The 23,038-nt window shown below is 41.1% G+C and overlaps 1 non-coding gene across 1 annotated transcript; it reads left to right on the top strand.

The window, feature by feature from the left end:
* Positions 1–18,064: 18,064 nt before the first annotated feature.
* Positions 18,065–18,171, top strand: LOC148295703 (small nucleolar RNA R71). The gene has a single exon (XR_015834877.1). It is a non-coding gene; the product is annotated as a small nucleolar RNA R71 (small nucleolar RNA).
* The last annotated feature ends 4,867 nt before the right edge of the window (positions 18,172–23,038 follow it).

Genomic DNA, 23,038 nt, shown 5'->3' with positions numbered 1-23,038 from the left:
TCACTCAAAACTCACCAAATGACTCCTCCCACCATATTATGATGTTGCCCAAGTTTTGGGCTCGATCCGAAATCAATAGGTGTGAGAAATTGGACAATTCAAGTTCAACGGCGGTTCGTTCCTAATTGGAGTGGTTGGGGTATTACTTCTAGCGATTGGATTTCACTCAAAACTCACCAAATGACTACTCCCACCATATTATGACGTTGCCCAAGTTTTGGGCTCGATTCGAAATCAATTGGTGTGAGAAATTGGACAATTCAAGTTCGACGGCAGTTCGTTCCTAATGGGAGTGGTTGATGTATTCCATACATCTAGCTGTTGGATTTCACTCAAAACTCACCAAATGACTCCTCCCACCATATTATGATGTTGCCCAAGTTTTGGGCTCGATCCGAAATCAATAGGTCTGAGAAATTGGACAATTCAAGTTCAACGGCAGTTCGTTCCTAATTGGAGTGGTTGGGGTATTACATCTAGCGATTGGATTTCACTCAAAACTCACCAAATGACTCCTCCCACCATATTATGACGTTGCCCAAGTTTTGGGCTCGATCCGAAATCAATAGGTGTGAGAAATTGGACAACTCAAGTTCAACGGCGGTTCGTTCCTAATTGGAGTGGTTGGTGTATTCCATACTTCTAGCGATTGGATTTCACTCAAAACTCACCAAATGACTCCTCCCACCATATTATGACGTTGCCCAAATTTTGGGCTCGATCCGAAATCAAAAGGTGTGCGAAATTGGACAATTCAAGTTCAACGGCAGTTCGTTCCTAATTGGAGTGGTTGGTGTTTTACATACTTTTAGCGATTGGATTTCACTCAAAACTCACCAAATGACTCCTCCCACCATATTATGATGTTGCACAAGTTTGGGGTTCGATCCGAAATCAATAGGTGCGAGAAATTGGACAATTCAATTTCAACGGCAGTTCGTTCCTAATGGGAGTGGTTGATGTATTCCATACTTCTAGCGGTTGGATATCACTCAAAACTCACCAAATGACTGCTCCCACCATATTATGATGTTGCCCAAGTTTTGGGCTCGATCCGAAATCAATAGGTGTGAGAAATTGGACAATTCAAGTTCAACGGCAGTTCGTTCCTAATTGGAGTGGTTGGGGTATTACTTCTAGCGATTGGATTTCACTCAAAACTCACCAAATTACTCCTCCCACCATATTTTGATGTTGGCCAAGTTTTGGGCTCGATCCGAAATCAATAGGTGTTCCAAATTGGACAATTCAAGTTCAACGGCAGTTCGTTCCTAATTGGAGTGGTTGGGGTATTACTTGTAGCGATTTGATTTCACTCAAAACTCACCAAATGACTCCTCCCACCATATCATGACGTTGCCCAAGTTTTGGGTCGATCCGAAATCAATAGGTGTGAGAAATTGGACAATTCAAGTTCAACGGCAGTTCGTTCCTAATTGGAGTGGTTGGGGTATTACTTCTAGCGATTGGATTTCACTCAAAACTCACCAAATGACTCCTCCCACCATATTATGACGTTGCCCAAGTTTTGGGCTTGATCCGAAATCCATAGGTGTGAGAAATTGGACAATTCAAGTTCAACGGCAGTTCGTTTCTAATTGGAGTGGTTGGTGTATTCCATACTTCTAGCGATTGGATTTCACTCAGAACTCCCCAAATGATTCCTCCCACCATATTATGATGTTGCCCAAGTTTTGGGCTCGATCCGAAATCAATAGGTGTGAGAAATTGGACTATTCAAGTTCAACGGCAGTTCGTTCCTAATTGGAGTGGTTGGTGTATTCTATACTTCTAGCGATTGGATTTCACTCAAAACTCACCAAATGACTCCTCCCACCAAAATATGATGTTGCCCAAGTTTTGGGCTCGATCCGAAATCAATAGGTGTTCCAAATTGGACAATTCAAGTTCAACGGCAGTTCGTTCCTAATTGGAGTGGTTGGTGTATTCCATACTTCTACCGATTGGATTTCACTCAAAACTCACCAAATGACTCCTCCCACCATATTATGATGTTGCCCAAGTTTTAGGCTCGATCCGAAATCAATAGGTGTTCGAAATTGGACAATTCAAGTTCAACGGCAGTCCGTTCCTAATTGGAGTGGTTGGTGTATTCCATACTTCTAGCGATTGGATTTCACTCAAAACTCACCAAATGACTCCTTCCACCATATTATGATGTTGCCCAAGTTTTGGGCTCGATCCGATATCAATAGGTGTGAGAAATTGGACAATTCAAGTTCAACGGCAGTTCGTTCCTAATTGGAGTGGTTGGTGTATTCCACACTTCTAGCGATTGGATTTCACTCAAAACTCACCAAAGGACTCCTCCCACCATATTGGGATGTTGCCAAAGTTTTGGGCTCGATCCGAAATCAATAGGTGTGAATAATTGAACAATTCAAGTTCAATGGCAGTTCCTTCCTAATTGGAGTGGTTGCTGTATTCCATACTTCTAGCGATTGGATTTCACTCAAAACTCACCAATTGACTCCTCCCACCATATTATGATGTTGCCCAAGTTTTGGGCTCGATCCGAAATCAATAGGTGTGAGAAATTGGACAATTCAAGTTCAACGGCAGTTCGTTCCTAATTGGAGGGGTTGGTATATTCCATACTTCTAGCGATTGGATTTCACTCAAAACAAACCAACTGACTCCTCCCACCATATTATGATGTTGCCCAAGTTTCGGGCTCGATCCGAAATCAATAGGTGTGAGAAATTGGACAATTCAAGTTCAACGGCAGTTCGTTCCTAATTGGAGTGGTTGGTGTATTCCATACTTCTAGCGATTGGATTTCACTCAAAACTCACCAAATGACTCCTCCCACCAATTTATGATGTTGCCCAAGTTTTGGGCTCGCTCCGAAATCAATAGGTATTCCAAATTGGACAATTCAAGTTCAACGGCAGTTCGTTCCAAATTGTAGTGGTTGGTGTATTCCATACTTCTAGCGATTGAATTTCACTCAAAACTCACCAAATGACTCCTTCCACCATATTATGATGTTGCCCAAGTTTTGGGCTCGATCCGAAATCAATAGGTCTTCCAAATTTGACAATCAGAGTTCAACGGCAGTTCGTTCCTAATTGGAGTGGTTGGTGTATTCCATACTTCTAGCGATTGGATTTCACTCAAAACTCACCAAATGACTCCTCCCACCATATTATGATATTGCACAAGTTTGGGGTTCGATCCGAAATCAATAGGTGCGAGAAATTGGACAATTCAAGTTCGACGGCAGTTCGTTCCCAATGGGAGTGGTTGATGTATTCCATACATCTAGCGGTTGGTTTTCACTCAAAACTCACCAAATGACTCCTCCCACCATATTATGATGTTGCCCAAGTTTTGGGCTCGATCCGAAATCAATCGGTGTGAGAAATTGGACAATTCAAGTTCAACGGCAGTTCGTTTCTTATTGGAGTGGTTGGTGTATTCCATACTTCTAGCGATTGGATTTCACTCAGAACTCACCAAATGATTCCTCCCACCATATTATGATGTTGCCCAAGTTTTGGGCTCGATCCGAAATCAATAGGTGTGAGAAATTGGACAATTCAAGTTCAACGGCAGTTCGTTCCTAATTGGAGTGGTTGGTGTATTCCATACTTCTAGCGATTGGATTTCACTCAAAACTGACCAAATGACTACTCCCACCGTATTATGACGTCGCCCAAGTTTTGGGCTCTATCCGAAATCAATAGGTGTTCCAAATTGGACAATTCAAGTTCAACGGCGGTTCGTTCCTAATTGGAGTGGTTGGTGTATTCCATACTTCTAGCGATTGGATTTCACTCAAAACTCACCAAATGACTCCTCCCACCATATTATGATATTGCCCAAGTTTTGGGCTCGATCCGAAATCAAAAGGTGTTCCAAATTGGACAATTCAAGTTCAACTGCAGTTCGTTCCTAATTGGAGTGGTTGGTGTATTCCATACTTCTAGCGATTGGATTTCACTCAAAACTAACCAAATTACTCCTCCCACCATATTATGATGTTGCACAAGTTTGGGGTTCGATCCGAAATCAATAGGTGCGAGAAATTGGACAATTCAAGTTCGACGGCAGTTCGTTCCCAATGGGAGTGGTTGATGTATTCCATACATCTAGCGGTTGGTTTTCACTCAAAACTCACCAAATGACTCCTCCCACCATATTATGATGTTGCCCAAGTTTTGGGCTCGATCCGAAATCAATAGGTGTGAGAAATTGGACAATTCAAGTTCAACGGCAGTTCGTTTCTTATTGGAGTGGTTGGTGTATTCCATACTTCTAGCGATTGGATTTCACTCAGAACTCACCAAATGATTCCTCCCACCATATTATGATGTTGCCCAAGTTTTGGGCTCGATCCGAAATCAATAGGTGTGAGAAATTGGACAATTCAAGTTCAACGGCAGTTCGTTCCTAATTGGAGTGGTTGGTGTATTCCATACTTCTAGCGATTGGATTTCACTCAAAACTGACCAAATGACTACTCCCACCGTATTATGACGTCGCCCAAGTTTTGGGCTCTATCCGAAATCAATAGGTGTTCCAAATTGGACAATTCAAGTTCAACGGCGGTTCGTTCCTAATTGGAGTGGTTGGTGTATTCCATACTTCTAGCGATTGGATTTCACTCAAAACTCACCAAATGACTCCTCCCACCATATTATGATATTGCCCAAGTTTTGGGCTCGATCCGAAATCAAAAGGTGTTCCAAATTGGACAATTCAAGTTCAACTGCAGTTCGTTCCTAATTGGAGTGGTTGGTGTATTCCATACTTCTAGCGATTGGATTTCACTCAAAACTAACCAAATTACTCCTCCCACCATATTATGATGTTGCACAAGTTTGGGGTTCGATCCGAAATCAATAGGTGCGAGAAATTGGACAATTCAAGTTCGACGGCAGTTCGTTCCCAATGGGAGTGGTTGATGTATTCCATACATCTAGCGGTTGGTTTTCACTCAAAACTCACCAAATGACTCCTCCCACCATATTATGATGTTGCCCAAGTTTTGGGCTCGATCCGAAATCAATAGGTGTGAGAAATTGGACAATTCAAGTTCAACGGCAGTTCGTTTCTTATTGGAGTGGTTGGTGTATTCCATACTTCTAGCGATTGGATTTCACTCAGAACTCACCAAATGATTCCTCCCACCATATTATGATGTTGCCCAAGTTTTGGGCTCGATCCGAAATCAATAGGTGTGAGAAATTGGACAATTCAAGTTCAACGGCAGTTCGTTCCTAATTGGAGTGGTTGGGGTATTACTTCTAGCGATTGGATTTCACTCAAAACTCACCAAATGACTCCTCCCACTATATTATGACGTTGCCCAAGTTTTGGGCTCGATCCGAATTCAATAGGTGTGAGAAATTGGACTATTCAAGTTCAACGGCAGTTCGTTCCTAATTGGAGTGGTTGGTGTATTACATACTTCTAGCGATTGGATTTCACTCAAACCTCACCAAATGACTCCTCCCACCATAATATGATGTTGCCCAAGTTTTGGGCTCGATCCGAAATCAATAGGTGTTCCAAATTGGACAATTCAAGTTCAACGGCAGTTCCTTCCTAATTGGAGTGGTTGGTGTATTCCATACTTCTAGCGATTGGATTTCACTCAAAACTCACCAAATGACTCCTCCCACCATATTATGATGTTGCCCAAGTTTTAGGCTCGATCCGAAATCAATAGGTGTTCCAAATTGGACAATTCAAGTTCAACGGCAGTCCGTTCCTAATTGGAGTGGTTGGTGTATTCCATACTTCTAGTGATTGCATTTCACTCCAAAGTCACCAAATGACTCCTCCCACCATATTATGATGTTGCCCAAGTTTTGGGCTCGATCCGAAATGAATAGCTGTTCCAAATTGGACAATTCAAGTTCAACTGCAGTTCGTTCCTAATTGGAGTGGTTGGTGTATTCCATACTTCTAGCGATTGGATTTCACTCAAAACTCACCAAATGAATCCTCCCACCATATTATGATGTTGCCCAAGTTTTGGGCTCGATCCGAAATCAATAGGTGTGAGAAATTGGTCAATTCAATTTCAACGACAGTTCGTTCCTAATTGGAGTGGTTGGTGTATTCCCTACTTCTAGCGATTGGATTTCACTCAAAACTCACCAAATCACTCCTCCCACCATATTATCTCGTTGCCCAAGTTTTGGGCTCGATCTGAAATCAATAGGTGTGAGAAATTGGACAATTCAAGTTCAACGGCAGTTCGTTCCTAATTGGAGTGGTTGGGGTATTACTTCTAGCGATTGGATTTCACTCAAAACTCACCAAATGACTCCTCCCACCATATTATGACGTTGCCCAAGTTTTGGGCTCGATCCGAAATCAATAGGTGTGAGAAATTGGACAATTCAAGTTCAACGGCAGTTCGTTTCTAATTGGAGTGGTTGGTGTATTCCATACTTCTAGCGATTGGATTTCACTCAGAACTCCCCAAATGATTCCTCCCACCAGATTATGACGTTACCCAAGTTTTGGGCTCGATACGAAATCAATAGGTGTGAGAAATTGGACTATTCAAGTTCAACGGCAGTTCGTTCCTAATTGGAGTGGTTGGTGTATTACATACTTCTAGCGATTGGATTTCACTCAAAACTCACCAAATGACTCCTCCCACCATAATATGATGTTGCCCAAGTTTTGGGCTCGATCCGAAATCAATAGGTGTTCCAAATTGGACAATTCAAGTTCAACGGCAGTTCATTCCTAATTGGAGTGGTTGGTGTATTCCATACTTCTAGCGATTGGATTTCACTCAAAACTCACCAAATGACTCCTCCCACCATATTATGATGTTGCCCAAGTTTTAGGCTCGATCCGAAATCAATAGGTGTTCCAAATTGGACAATTCAAGTTCAACGGCAGTCCGTTCCTAATTGGAGTGGTTGGTGTATTCCATACTTCTAGTGATTGCATTTCACTCCAAACTCACCAAATGACTCCTCCCACCATATTATGATGTTGCCCAAGTTTTGGGCTCGATCCGAAATGAATAGCTGTTCCAAATTGGACAATTCAAGTTCAACTGCAGTTCGTTCCTAATTGGAGTGGTTGGTGTATTCCATACTTCTAGCGATTGGATTTCACTCAAAACTCACCAAATGAATCCTCCCACCATATTATGATGTTGCCCAAGTTTTGGGCTCGATCCGAAATCAATAGGTGTGAGAAATTGGTCAATTCAATTTCAACGACAGTTCGTTCCTAATTGGAGTGGTTGGTGTATTCCCTACTTCTAGCGATTGGATTTCACTCAAAACTCACCAAATCACTCCTCCCACCATATTATCTCGTTGCCCAAGTTTTGGGCTCGATCTGAAATCAATAGGTGTGAGAAATTGGACAATTCAAGTTCAACGGCAGTTCGTTCCTAATTGGAGTGGTTGGGGTATTACTTCTAGCGATTGGATTTCACTCAAAACTCACCAAATGACTCCTCCCACCATATTATGACGTTGCCCAAGTTTTGGGCTCGATCCGAAATCAATAGGTGTGAGAAATTGGACAATTCAAGTTCAACGGCAGTTCGTTTCTAATTGGAGTGGTTGGTGTATTCCATACTTCTAGCGATTGGATTTCACTCAGAACTCCCCAAATGATTCCTCCCACCAGATTATGACGTTACCCAAGTTTTGGGCTCGATACGAAATCAATAGGTGTGAGAAATTGGACTATTCAAGTTCAACGGCAGTTCGTTCCTAATTGGAGTGGTTGGTGTATTACATACTTCTAGCGATTGGATTTCACTCAAAACTCACCAAATGACTCCTCCCACCATAATATGATGTTGCCCAAGTTTTGGGCTCGATCCGAAATCAATAGGTGTTCCAAATTGGACAATTCAAGTTCAACGGCAGTTCATTCCTAATTGGAGTGGTTGGTGTATTCCATACTTCTAGCGATTGGATTTCACTCAAAACTCACCAAATGACTCCTCCCACCATATTATGATGTTGCCCAAGTTTTAGGCTCGATCCGAAATCAATAGGTGTTCCAAATTGGACAATTCAAGTTCAACGGCAGTCCGTTCCTAATTGGAGTGGTTGGTGTATTCCATACTTCTAGTGATTGCATTTCACTCCAAACTCACCAAATGACTCCTCCCACCATATTATGATGTTGCCCAAGTTTTGGGCTCGATCCGAAATGAATAGCTGTTCCAAATTGGACAATTCAAGTTCAACGGCAGTTCGTTCCTAATTGGAGTGGTTGGTGTATTCCATACTTCTAGCGATTGGATTTCACTCAAAACTCACCAAATGAATCCTCCCACCATATTATGATGTTGCCCAAGTTTTGGGCTCGATCCGAAATCAATAGGTGAGAGAAATTGGTCAATTCAATTTCAACGACAGTTCGTTCCTAATTGGAGTGGTTGGTGTATTCCCTACTTCTAGCGATTGGATTTCACTCAAAACTCACCAAATCACTCCTCCCACCATATTATCTCGTTGCCCAAGTTTTGGGCTCGATCTGAAATCAATAGGTGTGAGAAATTGGACAATTCAAGTTCAACGGCACTTCGTTCCTAATTAGAGTGGTTGGTGTATTCCATACTTCTAGCGATTGGATTTCACTCAAAACTCACCAAATGACTCCTCCCACCATATTATGATGTTGCCCAAGTTTTGGGCTCGATCATAAATCAATACGTGTTCCAAATTGGACGACTCAAGTTCAACGGCAGTTCGTTCCTAATTGGAGTGGTTGGTGTATTCCATACTTCTAGCGATTGGATTTCACTCAAAACTCACCAAATGACTCCTCCCACCATATTATGTTGTTGCCCAAGTTTTGGGCTCGATCCGAATTCAACATGTGTGAGAAATTGGTCAATTCAATTTCAACGACAGTTCTTTCCTAATTGGAGTGGTTGGTGTTTTCCATACTTCTAGCGATTGAATTTCACTCAAAACTCACCAAATGACTCCACCCACCATATTATGATGTTGCCCAAGTTTTGGGCTCGATTCGAAATCAATAGGTGTGAGAAATTGGACAATTCAAGTTCAACGGCACTTCGTTCCTAATTAGAGTGGTTGGTGTATTCCATACTTCTAGCGATTGGATTTCACTCAAAACTCACCAAATGACTCCTCCCACCGTATTATGATGTTGCCCAAGTTTTGGGCTCGATCCGAAATCAGTAGGTGTGAGAAATTGGACAATTCAAGTTCAACGGTAGTTCATTCCTAATTGGAGTGGTTGGTGTATTCCATACTTCTAGCGATTGGATTTCACTCAAAACTCACGAAATGACACCTCCCACCATATTATGATGTTGCCCAAGTTTGGGGCTCGATCCGAAATCAATAGGTGTGAGAAATTGGACAATTCAAGTTCAACGGCAGTTCGTTCCTAATTGGAGTGGTTGGTGTATGCCATACATCTAGCCATTGGATTTCACTCAAAACTCAACAAATGACTCCTCCCACCATATTATGATGTTGCCCAAGTTTTGGGCTCGATCCGAAATCAATAGGTGTGAGAAATTGGACAATTCAAGTTCAACGGCACTTCGTTCCTAATTAGAGTGGTTGGTGTATTCCATACTTCTAGCGATTGGATTTCACTCAAAACTCACCAAATGACTCCTCCCACCATATTATGATGTTGCCCAAGTTTTGGGCTTGATCCGAATTCAATAGGTGTGAGAAATTGGTTAATTCAATTTCAACGACAGTTCTTTCCTAATTGGAGTGGTTGGTGTTTTCCATACTTCTAGCGATTGGATTTCACTCAAAACTCACCAAATGACTCCTCCCACCATATTTTGATGTTGCCCAAGTTTTGGGCTCGATCCGAAATCAATAGGTGTTCCAAATTGGACGACTCAAGTTCAACGACAGTTCGTTCCTAATTGGATTGGTTGGTGTATTCCATACTTCTAGCGATTGGATTTCACTCAAAACACACCAAATGACTCCTCCCACCATATTATGATGTTGCCCAAGTTTTGGCTCGATCCGAAATTAATAGGTGTTCCAAATTGGACAATTCAAGTTCAACGGCAGTTCGTTCCTAATTGGAGTGGTTGGTGTATTCCATACTTCCAGCGATTGGATTTCACTCAAAACTCACCAAATGACACCTCCCACCATATTATGATGTTGCCCAAGTTTTGGGCTCAATCCGAATTCGAAAGATGTGAGAAATTGGTCAATTCAATTTCAACGACAGTTCTTTCCTAATTGGAGTGCCATACTTCTAGCGATTGGATTTCACTCAAAACTCACCAAATGACTCCTCCCACCATATTATGTTGTTGCCCAAGTTTTGGGCTCGATCCGAATTCAACATGTGTGAGAAACTGGACAATTCAAGTTCAACGGCAGTTCGTTCCAAATGGGAGTGGTTGGTGTATTCCATACTTCTAGCGATTGGATTTCACTCAAAACTCACCAAATGACTCCGCCCACCATATTATGATGTTGCCCAAGTTTTGGGCTCGATCCGAAATCAATAGGTGTGAGAAATTGTACAATTCAAGTTCAACGGCAGTTCGTTCCTAATTGGAGTGGTTGGTGTATTCCATACTTCTAGCAATTGGATTTCACTCTAAACTCACCAAATGACTCCTCCCACCATATTATGATGTTGCCCAAGTTTTGGGCTTGATCCGAATTCAATAGGTGTGAGAAATTGCTCAATTCAATTTCAACGACAGTTCTTTCCTAATTGGAGTGGTTGGTGTTTTCCATACTTCTAGCGATTGGATTTCACTCAAAACTCACCAAATGACTCCTCCCACGATATTTTGATGTTGCCCAAGTTTTGGGCTCGATCCGAAATCAATAGGTGTTCCAAATTGGACGACTCAAGTTCAACGGCAGTTCGTTCCAAATTGGATTGGTTGGTGTATTCCATACTTCTAGCGATTGGATTTCACTCAAAACTCACCAAATGACTCCTCCCACCATATTATGTTGTTGCCCAAGTTTTGGGCTCGATCCGAATTCAACATGTGTGAGAAATTGGTCAATTCAATTTCAACGACAGTTCTTTCCTAATTGGAGTGGTTGGTGTTTTCCATACTTCTAGCGATTGAATTTCACTCAAAACTCACCAAATGACTCCTCCCACCATATTATGATGTTGCCCAAGTTTTGGGCTCGATCCGAAATCAATAGGTGTGAGAAATTGGACAATTCAAGTTCAACGGCACTTCGTTCCTAATTAGAGTGGTTGGTGTATTCCATACTTCTAGCGATTGGATTTCACTCAAAACTCACCAAATGACTCCTCCCACCATATTATGTTGTTGCCCAAGTTTTGGGCTCGATCCGAATTCAACATGTGTGAGAACTTGGTCAATTCAATTTCAACGACAGTTCTTTCCTAATTGGAGTGGTTGGTGTTTTCCATACTTCTAGTGATTGAATTTCACTCAAAACTCACCAAATGACTCCTCCCACCATATTATGATGTTGCCCAAGTTTTGGGCTCGATCCGAAATCAATAGGTGTGAGAAATTGGACAATTCAAGTTCAACGGCACTTCGTTCCTAATTAGAGTGGTTGGTGTTTTCCATACTTCTAGCGATTGAATTTCACTCAAAACTCACCAAATGACTCCTCCCACCATATTATGATGTTGCCCAAGTTTTGGGCTCGATCCGAAATCAATAGGTGTGAGAAATTGGACAATTCAAGTTCAACGGCACTTCGTTCCTAATTAGAGTGGTTGGTGTATTCCATACTTCTAGCGATTGGATTTCACTCAAAACTCACCAAATGACTCCTCCCACCATATTATGTTGTTGCCCAAGTTTTGGGCTCGATCCGAATTCAACATGTGTGAGAAATTGGTCAATTCAATTTCAACGACAGTTCTTTCCTAATTGGAGTGGTTGGTGTTTTCCATACTTCTAGCGATTGAATTTCACTCAAAACTCACCAAATGACTCCACCCACCATATTATGATGTTGCCCAAGTTTTGGGCTCGATTCGAAATCAATAGGTGTGAGAAATTGGACAATTCAAGTTCAACGGCACTTCGTTCCTAATTAGAGTGGTTGGTGTATTCCATACTTCTAGCGATTGGATTTCACTAAAAACTCACCAAATGACTCCTCCCACCATATTATGATGTTGCCCAAGTTTTGGGCTCGATCAGAAATCAATACGTGTGAGAAATTGGACAATTCAATTTCAACGGCAGTTCGTTCCTAATTGGAGTGGTTGGTGTGTTCCACACTTCTAGTGATTGGATTTCACTCAAAACTCACCAAATGACTCCTCCCACCATATTATGATGTTGCCCAAGTTTTGGGCTTGATCCGAATTCAATAGGTGTGAGAAATTGGTCAATTCAATTTCAACGACAGTTCTTTCCTAATTGGAGTGGTTGGTGTTTTCCATACTTCTAGCGATTGGATTTCACTCAAAACTCACCAAATGACTCCTCCCACCATATTTTGATGTTGCCCAAGTTTTGGCTCGATCCGAAATTAATAGGTGTTCCAAATTGGACAATTCAAGTTCAACGGCAGTTCGTTCCTAATTCGAGTGGTTGGTGTATTCCATACTTCTAGCGATTGGATTTCACTAAAAACTCACCAAATGACACCTCCCACCATATTATGATGTTGCCCAAGTTTTGGGCTCAATCCGAATTCAATAGATGTGAGAAATTGGTCAATTCAATTTCAACGACAGTTCTTTCCTAATTGGAGTGGTTGGTGTATTCCATACTTCTAGCACTTGGATTTCACTCAAAACTCACCAAATGACTCCTCCCACCATATTATGATGTTGCCCAAGTTTTGGGCTCGATCCGAAATCAATAGGTGTGAGAAATTGGACAATTCAAGTTCAACGGCACTTCGTTCCTAATTAGAGTGGTTGGTGTTTTCCATACTTCTAGCGATTGAATTTCACTCAAAACTCACCAAATGACTCCTCCCACCATATTATGATGTTGCCCAAGTTTTGGGCTCGATCCGAAATCAATAGGTGTGAGAAATTGGACAATTCAAGTTCAACGGCACTTCGTTCCTAATTAGAGTGGTTGGTGTATTCCATACTTCTAGCGATTGGATTTCACTCAAAACTCACCAAATGACTCCTCCCACCATATTATGTTGTTGCCCAAGTTTTGGGCTCGATCCGAATTCAACATGTGTGAGAAATTGGTCAATTCAATTTCAACGACAGTTCTTTCCTAATTGGAGTGGTTGGTGTTTTCCATACTTCTAGCGATTGAATTTCACTCAAAACTCACCAAATGACTCCACCCACCATATTATGATGTTGCCCAAGTTTTGGGCTCGATTCGAAATCAATAGGTGTGAGAAATTGGACAATTCAAGTTCAACGGCACTTCGTTCCTAATTAGAGTGGTTGGTGTATTCCATACTTCTAGCGATTGGATTTCACTCAAAACTCACCAAATGACTCCTCCCACCATATTATGATGTTGCCCAAGTTTTGGGCTCGATCAGAAATCAATACGTGTGAGAAATTGGACAATTCAATTTCAACGGCAGTTCGTTCCTAATTGGAGTGGTTGGTGTGTTCCACACTTCTAGTGATTGGATTTCACTCAAAACTCACCAAATGACTCCTCCCACCATATTATGATGTTGCCCAAGTTTTGGGCTTGATCCGAATTCAATAGGTGTGAGAAATTGGTCAATTCAATTTCAACGACAGTTCTTTCCTAATTGGAGTGGTTGGTGTTTTCCATACTTCTAGCGATTGGATTTCACTCAAAACTCACCAAATGACTCCTCCCACCATATTTTGATGTTGCCCAAGTTTTGGCTCGATCCGAAATTAATAGGTGTTCCAAATTGGACAATTCAAGTTCAACGGCAGTTCGTTCCTAATTCGAGTGGTTGGTGTATTCCATACTTCTAGCGATTGGATTTCACTAAAAACTCACCAAATGACACCTCCCACCATATTATGATGTTGCCCAAGTTTTGGGCTCAATCCGAATTCAATAGATGTGAGAAATTGGTCAATTCAATTTCAACGACAGTTCTTTCCTAATTGGAGTGGTTGGTGTATTCCATACTTCTAGCACTTGGATTTCACTCAAAACTCACCAAATGACTCCTCCCACCGTACTATGATGTTGCCCAAGTTTGGGGTCGATCCGAAATCAATAGGTGTGAGAAATTGGACAATTCAAGTTCAACGGCAGTTCGTTCCTAATTGGAGTGGTTGGTGTATTCCATACTTCTAGCGATTGGATTTCACTCAAAACTCACCAAATGGCTCCTCCCACGATATTATGATGTTGCCCAAGTTTTGGGCTCGATCAGAAATCAATACGTGTGAGAAATTGGACAATTCAATTTCAACGGCAGTTCGTTCCTAATTGGAGTGGTTCGTTTGTTCCATACTTCTAGCGATTGGATTTCACTCAAAACTCACCAAACGACTCCTGCCATCATATTATGATGTTGCCCAAGTTTTGGGCTCGATCCGAAATCAATAGGTGTTCCAAATTGGACGATTCAAGTTCAACGGCAGTTCGTTCCTAATTGGATTGGTTTTTGTATTCCATACTTCTAGCGATTGGATTTCACTCAAAACTCACCAAATGACTCCTCCCACCATATTATGATGTTGCCCATGTTTTGGGCTCAATCCGAATTCAATAGGTGTGAGAAATTGGTCAATTCAATTTTAACGACAGTTCTTTCCTAATTGGAGTGGTTGGTGTATTCCAAACTTCTAGCGATTGGATTTCACTCAAAACTCACCAAATAACTCCTCCCACCATATTATGATGTTCCCCAAGTTTGGGGCTAGATCCGAAATCAATAGGTGTGAGAAATTGGACAATTCAAGTTCAACGGCAGTTCGTACCTAATTGGAGTGGTTGGGGGCGATTGGATTTCACTCAAAACTCACCAAATGACTCCTCCCGCCATATTATGATGTTGCCCAAGTTTTGGGCTCAATCCGAATTCAATAGGTGTGAGAAATTGGTCAATTCAATTTCAACGACAGTTCTTTCCAAATTGGAGTGGTTGGTGTATTCCATACTTCTAGCGATTGGATTTCACTCAAAACTCACCAAATGACTCCTACCACCATATTATGATGTTGCCCAAGTTTTGGGCTCGATCCGAAATCAATAGGTGTGACAAATTGGACAATTCAAGTTCAACGGCAGTTCGTTCCTAATTGGAGTGGTTGGTGTATTCCATACTTCTAGCGATTGGATTTCACTCAAAACTCACCAAATGACTCCTCCCACCATATTATGATGTTGCCCAAGTTTTGGGCTCGATCCGAAATCAACAGGTGTGAGAAATTGGCCAATTCAATTTCAACGACAGTTCGTTCGTAATTGGAGTGGTTGGTGTATTCCAAACTTCTAGCGATTGGATTTCACTCAAAACTCACCAAATGACTCCTCCCACCATTTTATGATGTTGCCCAAGTTTTGGGCTTGATCCGAAATCAATAGGTGTGAGAAATTGGACAATTGAAGTTCAACGGCAGTTCGTTCCTAATTGGAGTGGTTGGTGTATTCCATACTTCTAGCGATTGGAATTCACTCAAAACTCACCAAATGACTCCTCCCACCATATTATGATGTTGCCCAAGTTTGGGGCTCGATCCGAAATCAATAGGTGAGAGAAATTGGACAATTCAAGTTCAACGGCAGTTCGTTCCTAATTGGAGTGGTTGGTGTATTCCATACTTCTAGCGATTGGATTTCACTCAAAACTCACCAAAAGACTCCTCCCACCATAATATGATGTTGGCCAAGTTTTGGGCTCGATCCGAAATCAATAGGTGTTCCAAATTGGACAATTCAAGTTCAACAGCAGTTCGTTCCTAATTGGAGTGGGTGGTGTATTCCATACTTCTAGCGATTGGATTTCACTCAAAACTCACCAAATGACTCCTCCCACGATAATATGATGTTGCCCAAGTTTTGGGCTCGATCCGAAATCAATAGGTGTTCCAAATTGGACAATTCAAGTTCAACAGCAGTTTGTTCCTAATTGGAGTGGGTGGTGTATTCCATACTTCTAGCGATTGGATTTCACTCAAAACTCACCAAATGACTCCACGCACCATATTATAATGTTGCCCAAGTTTTGGGCTCGATCCGAAATCAATAGGTGTTCCAAATTGGACAATTCAAGTTCAACGGCAGTTCGTTCCTAATTGGAGTGGTTGGTGTATTCCATACTTCTAGCGATTGGATTTCACTCAAAACTCACCAAATGACTCCTCCCACCATATTATGATGTTGCCCAAGTTTTGGGCTCGATCCGAAATCAATAGGTGTTCCAAATTGGACAATTCAAGTTCAACGGCAGTTCGTTCCTAATTGGAGTGGTTGGTGTATTCCATACTTCTAGCGATTGGATTTCACTCAAAACTCACCAAATGACTCCCCCCACAGTATTATGATGTTGCCCAAGTTTTGGGCTCAATCCGAATTCAATAGGTGTGAGAAATTGGTCAATTCAATTTCAACGACAGTTCTTTCCTAATTGGAGTGGTTTGTGTATTCCATACTTCTAGCGATTGGAATTCACTCAAAACTCACCAAATGACTCCTCCCACCATATTATGATGTTGCCCAAGTTTGGGGCTCGATCCGAAATCAATAGGTGTGAGAAATTGGATAATTCAAGTTCAACGGCAGTTCGTTCCTAATTGGAGTGGTTGGTGTATGCCATACATCTAGCAATTGGATTTCACTCAAACCTCACCAAATGACTCCTCCCACCATATTATGATGTTGCCCAAGTTTTGGGCTCGATCTGAAATCAATAGGTGTGAGAAATTCGACAATTCAAGTTCAACGGCAGATCGTTCCTAATTGGAGTGGTTGGTGTATTCCGTACTTCTAGCGATTGGATTGCACTCAAAACTCACAAAAGGACTCCGCCAACCATATTATGATGTTGCCCAAGTTTTGGGCTCGATCCGAAATCAATAGGTGTGAGAAATTGGTCATTTCAATTTCAACGACAGTTCTTTCCTAATTGGAGTGGTTATTGTATTCCATACTTCTAGCGATTGGATTTCACTCAAAACTCACCAAATGACTCCTCCCACCATATTGTGATGTTGCCCAAGTTTTGGGCTCGATCCGAAATCAGTAGGTGTTCCAAATTGGACGATTCAAGTTCAACGGCAGTTCGTTCTTAATAGGATTGGTTGGTGTATTCCATACTTCTAGCGATTGGATTTCACTCAAAACTGACCAAATGACTCCTCCCACCATATTATGATGTTGCCCAAGTTTGGGGCTCTATCCGAAATCAATAGGTGTGAGAATTTGGACAATTCAAGTTCAACGGCAGTTCGTTCGTAATTGGAGTGGTTGGTGTATTCCATACTTCTAGCGATTGGATTTCACTCAAAACTCACCAAATGACTCCTCCCACCATATTATGATGTTGCCCAAGTTTGGGGCTCGATCCGAAATCAATAGGTGTGAGAAATTGGACAATTCAAGTTCAACGGCAGTTCGTTCCTAATTGGAGTGGTTGGTGGCGATTGGATTTCACTCAAAACTCACCAAATGACTCCTCCCACCATATTATGATGTTGCCCAAGTTTTGGGCTCGATCCGTAATCAATAGGTGTGAGAAATTGGTCAATTCAATTTCAACGAAAGTTTGTTCCTAATTGGAGTGGTTGGTGTATTCCATACTTCTAGCGATTGGATTTCTCTCAAAACTCACCAAATGATCCTCCCACCATATTATGATGTTGCCCAAGTTTTGGGCTCGATCTGAAATCAATAGGTGTTCCAAATTGGACAATTCAAGTTCAACTGCAGTTCGTTCCTAACTGGAGTGGTTGGTATATTCCATACTTCTAGCGATTGGATTTTACTCAAAACTCTCCAAATGACTCCGCACACCATATTATGACACGTTTATCTCTTGTATCCGTATGTTGGGTCTCCATTGCTATCTCCTCAAAGAGTTTGTATGTTTCTTCTGGAGTTTTGGTTTTAAAAGAACCACCTGCAAAATTGGTGACTATATTATGACTAGAAGGGGTTAGTCCTTTATAAAACATACGCATTTGAAGCTTCAATGGAATCCCATGATGAGGACTTTGGTTGAGCAGCCCATTGAATCTCTCCCATGCTTCACAAAACGATTCATCATCTTGCTGTGCAAATAACAAGATCTTATCCCTAAGCATGTCGGTCTTTTGCGTGGAGAAGTATTTCTCCAAGAACTTCTTTTGAATGGCAGCCCATGTAGTGAGTGAACCAGGCTTCAAAGAATTCAACCAATATTTCGCCTTATCCTTCAAAGTGTATGGAAACACTCTCATTCGAAGTTGATCTTCTGTCACACCTGTCAAGGGAAAAGAACTCACAACATTAAAAATATCCTTTATATGAGTTAATGGATCTTCATTAGGTAAACCATAAAAGGAAGGCAGCATATTAAGATGAGAAGATTTAAGCTCATAATTTCGAGCTACAGTGGGCAGCAAAATGCTTGAAGGAGATGCTGGAATTGTTGGGATATCAAGTTCTCCCATGAACTCATTGGCAGCCATCTCTTCTTCTTCTTCTTCTTAGTCTGAACTTGCTTCCGAATTTGAAGGTGAAGAACCAGGAAGTTCAGTGTGGAGAGCAATACTTGTAAATGTGGCAAGAGCTTGCTCTTTTGCAGTTGACAACTCTCTTTCTAGACGATTATGAACTTCAGAGATCACCCGGTTGGGTTGCAACGATGGTCCTGCGTTCAAAGATTTGGAGCGTTGGAACGAAGACCTCACTTGTTCAAGGAACGGTCTTTTAGACATAAACTACCTGAAACAGAAAATTAGATTAATTAGAAACACTAAAAAGAATAGGGTAACCTTGGGCACATAACCAGGGAAGAACTTTCGTTCAGTCCCCGGCAACGGCGCCAAAATTTGTTGTTAATTATTATGTTAACTCGCAATTGTACGGGGCAATTAGTAGTATAGCAAGACAAGTACGAGGTTGTACCCACGAAGACTGAGAAGTTCAAATTAGTTATGTACGTAGATTACCGAATTCAAGAAGTTAGGAAGTTAAGTCTAAAACAGAAATTAAAGTGAGAGTGATTGTGATTGTGAAAGGAAGTGAGCAAACTGAAATTGCAAATGAAAGCAAATAAACAAGTGTAACAAAGAGTGGTTTTAAGAGTTGAAAAACAGATTTGGAGACTAGGGCATTCGAATCACCATAACAATTCAATTCTGGGTTATATGGAGTCAAGTAACAAGTCTAATTCAGATTCAAAGATTGATTCTAGCTAAAGTATGATTAGGCCATGGTGTTTGGTCCAAACCTTGTGTTCCTAATTCCCTAATTTGATCATTTGTTATCTAACCTAAAATTAAGCATTAGGAACCCATTAAGCATAGAAGAACAATTTAAACAACCAAGCATGTATCTAATCCCTGTTGTCGAATGTCCATACATACTCTTCCTATTCATAGTTCAATTCGAATTAAAGCATGGTGTCTACTCTTAATTCAAACCAAGATAGTTAACAAACAAGTTCTAATGGTGATCAATCATTCAAACAAGCATGTTAACTTATAAGCATAATGAATAAGAACATGAATCATGAATCAAACTTGAAACTCCAAACTTATAAACCCAGAATATTCATGTTAGGTTACATCGAAGCCCTAGTTATGGATTTAGCTACTCATAATGGAAAAGAAACTAAAATAGAAATGGGAAAACATAATGAATGCCATAAGAGTAGAAAAACCCTTTTCTGAAGTTCTTGTAGTGTCCAATGCTTCTCCAAGAGCTTCTCCACGTCTAGAAGGATGTATGAAGGATATGGAGGTGATTTGAGATGAGTTTGAGTGAGTGGTGATGGCTGAGAAAGAGGAAATTCGTAGGGAAATGGAAGGGAGGTTTTCTAGAGCTGTTTTGGTGATTTTGGGGCAGTTTAGAGTATTGGGTTGATTGCTTGAGTGTTTGGGGTTGTGGGAATGTATGAGGATGATTTATGGATGATGGAAGTGTGGAGGATGGCTGAAGTGCATTTTGTAGCTTGAAGACTCCTCTATTTATAGGGCTAAGAGGGAGGAACATCATGATGAAATCCAACACCACCATTCCTCATTTAATACAACCCATAACTCCCACTTCATCTTGTCTATGTTAGTGTGGTTGGAATCAATCCCATCCCATACTTCTTTTGCTGCACCTCAAGCTTTCTTCACATGGGATCAAAGGTGATCAATTGTGGCTGCCTTTTGCTGCCAACCCATGTGGTCTTCTTTTGGTTGTTGAACAAAAACGAGTCTTCTGAACCAGACTTGGTGTATGAAGGCCAGAGGTTTCAAAACGTATCCAATGGGGCTCCAATTTGGATATGTTATAGTAGACACCCATTGGAACAACTTCTATGAAGAAAGTATTCCCATCGGAGTAGTAGAAGTATGCGTTTTGGGCCTTGCAATTTGGCTGCCGAACAGAGACTGGAATTGACTTCATTTCATTTATGCTTTACATGCATGCACATGCTTTCTCTATAATAACTCCAGCATGTACCAACTTGATCCTTTAGACTTTCATAGCTGGAATGTCTCCCCACTTCACTCATTATGTTGGATCCAAAGTCAGTTGCAGCATGGGTGAGGCACATGGCTCAAAGGAGGAGACAAGGCTCAAAGCTGGCAGCTGCAAATCCTCCTGAGCATGGTTCAGTGTTGGACGGGCTAAGGACTCCACATATGTTCAATTGGGCTGAATTTTGGATATGTTATACTAGACACCCAATTGAACAACTTCTATGAAGAATGTCTCCTCATCCGAATTGTGCAGATTGCTGAAATGAGACCTGCAAGGTGACTTACGAAACTGGACTGACAAGAAGTGTGGCCCAACTTTGGTTTTGTCTTTAAGCTCTTGCTCTTATCCCAATCAGCCCTTAACATGCATGGATTGCATCAAATGTGATATCTTGCTAGCTTAACCTACAAAACACACAAACAGAGGTAAGTGACTCAAAATAAAGAGAAACTAAGCAAAATCACTAAGTAAAGAAGGCAAGCAAGTGTACGAAATTATGGACTTATCAAAACAGAAAATGGATTAAAAGCACAAGTTTAACTCAATAACATAACCAAATCATAAGCTAGAAGGGTACAAAATGATATACAATTATGAACCGATCAAATACCCCCAAACCTAGATTTTGCTAGTCCTCGAGCAAAACAACACAAAACAAAGTTAAAAATAAAAAGTTAACTAAACCACTTTCGTAGGTAACTCGATTGCATTGAGCGTATGCAACAAGCCTTTAAACCTCTAGGCATCCCTAGTAGGAGGAGTTGTGTCTCCTGAGAGTTTAACAGAAACGATACCCACAAACGCATTACTAACTCTACAAAACAAAGTGGTTAGTAAAACTTGAAATCAACTAATGAGAACGAAAGAAAACTTTAGTCATACCTCCAACACCGTAGAGTTGCCAAGATAGGTGATCAATCAGTGTGTAATGTGGAAGCTATAGCTCAAAGGCACACGGTTTCAAAGCAAGCACACTCAAACCTTGAATAAAGAACATGCTTCGACTCTAATTCTCACAGATAACACTCAATCACTCAGAACCAATGGTTTTATTCTCTCAAACAAGCTTAAGTGAGTATATGAAATAGAAGCACAATATTTGGTTAGATCTCATGAAGGGAATCAAATACTAAGAATAGAGATACACACATACTTACCAGCACCCATGAAAACATCCTCAAAGATCAGCTAGGTCTTTCACAAGGTTTGTAATGAAAGGTAAGGTAAGGTCTTTCACAATTCATGTTCACCGGCAGTTCGTTCCTAATTGGAGTGGTTGGTAAATTCCATACTTCTAGCGATTGGATTTCATTCAAAACTCACCAAATGACTCCTCCCACCATATTATGATGTTGCCCAAGTTTTGGGCTCGATCCGAAATCAATAGGTGTGAGAAATTGGTCAATTCAATTTCAACGAAAGTTCGTTCCAAATTGGAGTGGTTGGTGTATTCCGTACTTCTAGCGATTAGATTTCACTCAAAACTCACCAAATGAATCCTCCGACCATATTACGATGTTGCCCAAGTTTTGGGCTCGATCCGAAATCAATAGGTGTGAGAAATTGGTCAATTCAATTTCAACGACAGTTCGTTCCTAATTGGAGTGGTTGGTGTATTCCGTACTTCTAGCGATTGGATTTCACTCAAAGCTCAGCAAATGACTCCTCCCTCCATATTATGATGTTGCCCAAGTTTTGGGCTCGATCCGAAATCAATAGGTGTGAGAAATTTGACAATTCAAGTTCAACGACAGTTCGTTCCTAATTGGAGTGGTTGGTGTATTCCATACTTCTAGCGATTTGATTTCACTCAAAACTCAGCAAATGACTCCTCCCACCATATTATGATGTTGCTCAAGTTTTGGGCTCGATCCGAAATCAATAGGTGTTCCAAATTGGACAATCCAAGTTCAACGGTAGTTCGTTCCTAATTGGAGTGGTTGGTGTATTCCATACTTCTAGCAATTGGATTTAACTCAAAACTCACCAAATGACTCCTCCCACCATATTATGATGTTGCCCAAGTTTTGGGCTCGATCCGAAATCAATAGGTGTTCCAAATTGGACAATTCAAGTTCAACGGCATTTCGTTCCTAATTGGAGTGGCTGGTATATTCCATACTTCTAGCGATTGGATTTCACTCAAAACTCACCAAATGACTCCTCCCACCATATTACGATGTTGCCCAAGTTTTGGGCTCGATCCGAAATCAATAGGTGTTCCAAATTGGACAATTCAAGTTCAACGGCATTTCGTTCCTAATTGGAGTGGCTGGTATATTCCATACTTCTAGCGATTGGATTTCACTCAAAACTCACCAAATGACTCCTCCCACCATATTACGATGTTGCCCAAGTTTTGGGCTCGATCCGAAATCAATAGGTGTGAGAAATTGGACAATTCAAGTTCAACGGCAGTTCGTTCCTAATTAGAGTGGTTAGTGTATTCCATACTTCTAGCGATTTAGTTTCACTCAAAACTCACCAAAT

The sequence above is a fragment of the Prunus avium genome, chromosome 3 (assembly GCF_965620075.1).
Source record: "Prunus avium chromosome 3, drPruAviu1.hap1.1, whole genome shotgun sequence".
In the NCBI taxonomy this organism is placed as follows: domain Eukaryota; kingdom Viridiplantae; phylum Streptophyta; class Magnoliopsida; order Rosales; family Rosaceae; genus Prunus; species Prunus avium.
The sequence above is the reverse complement of the archived record's forward strand: the minus strand, read 5'-3'. Positions and strand labels throughout refer to the sequence as shown.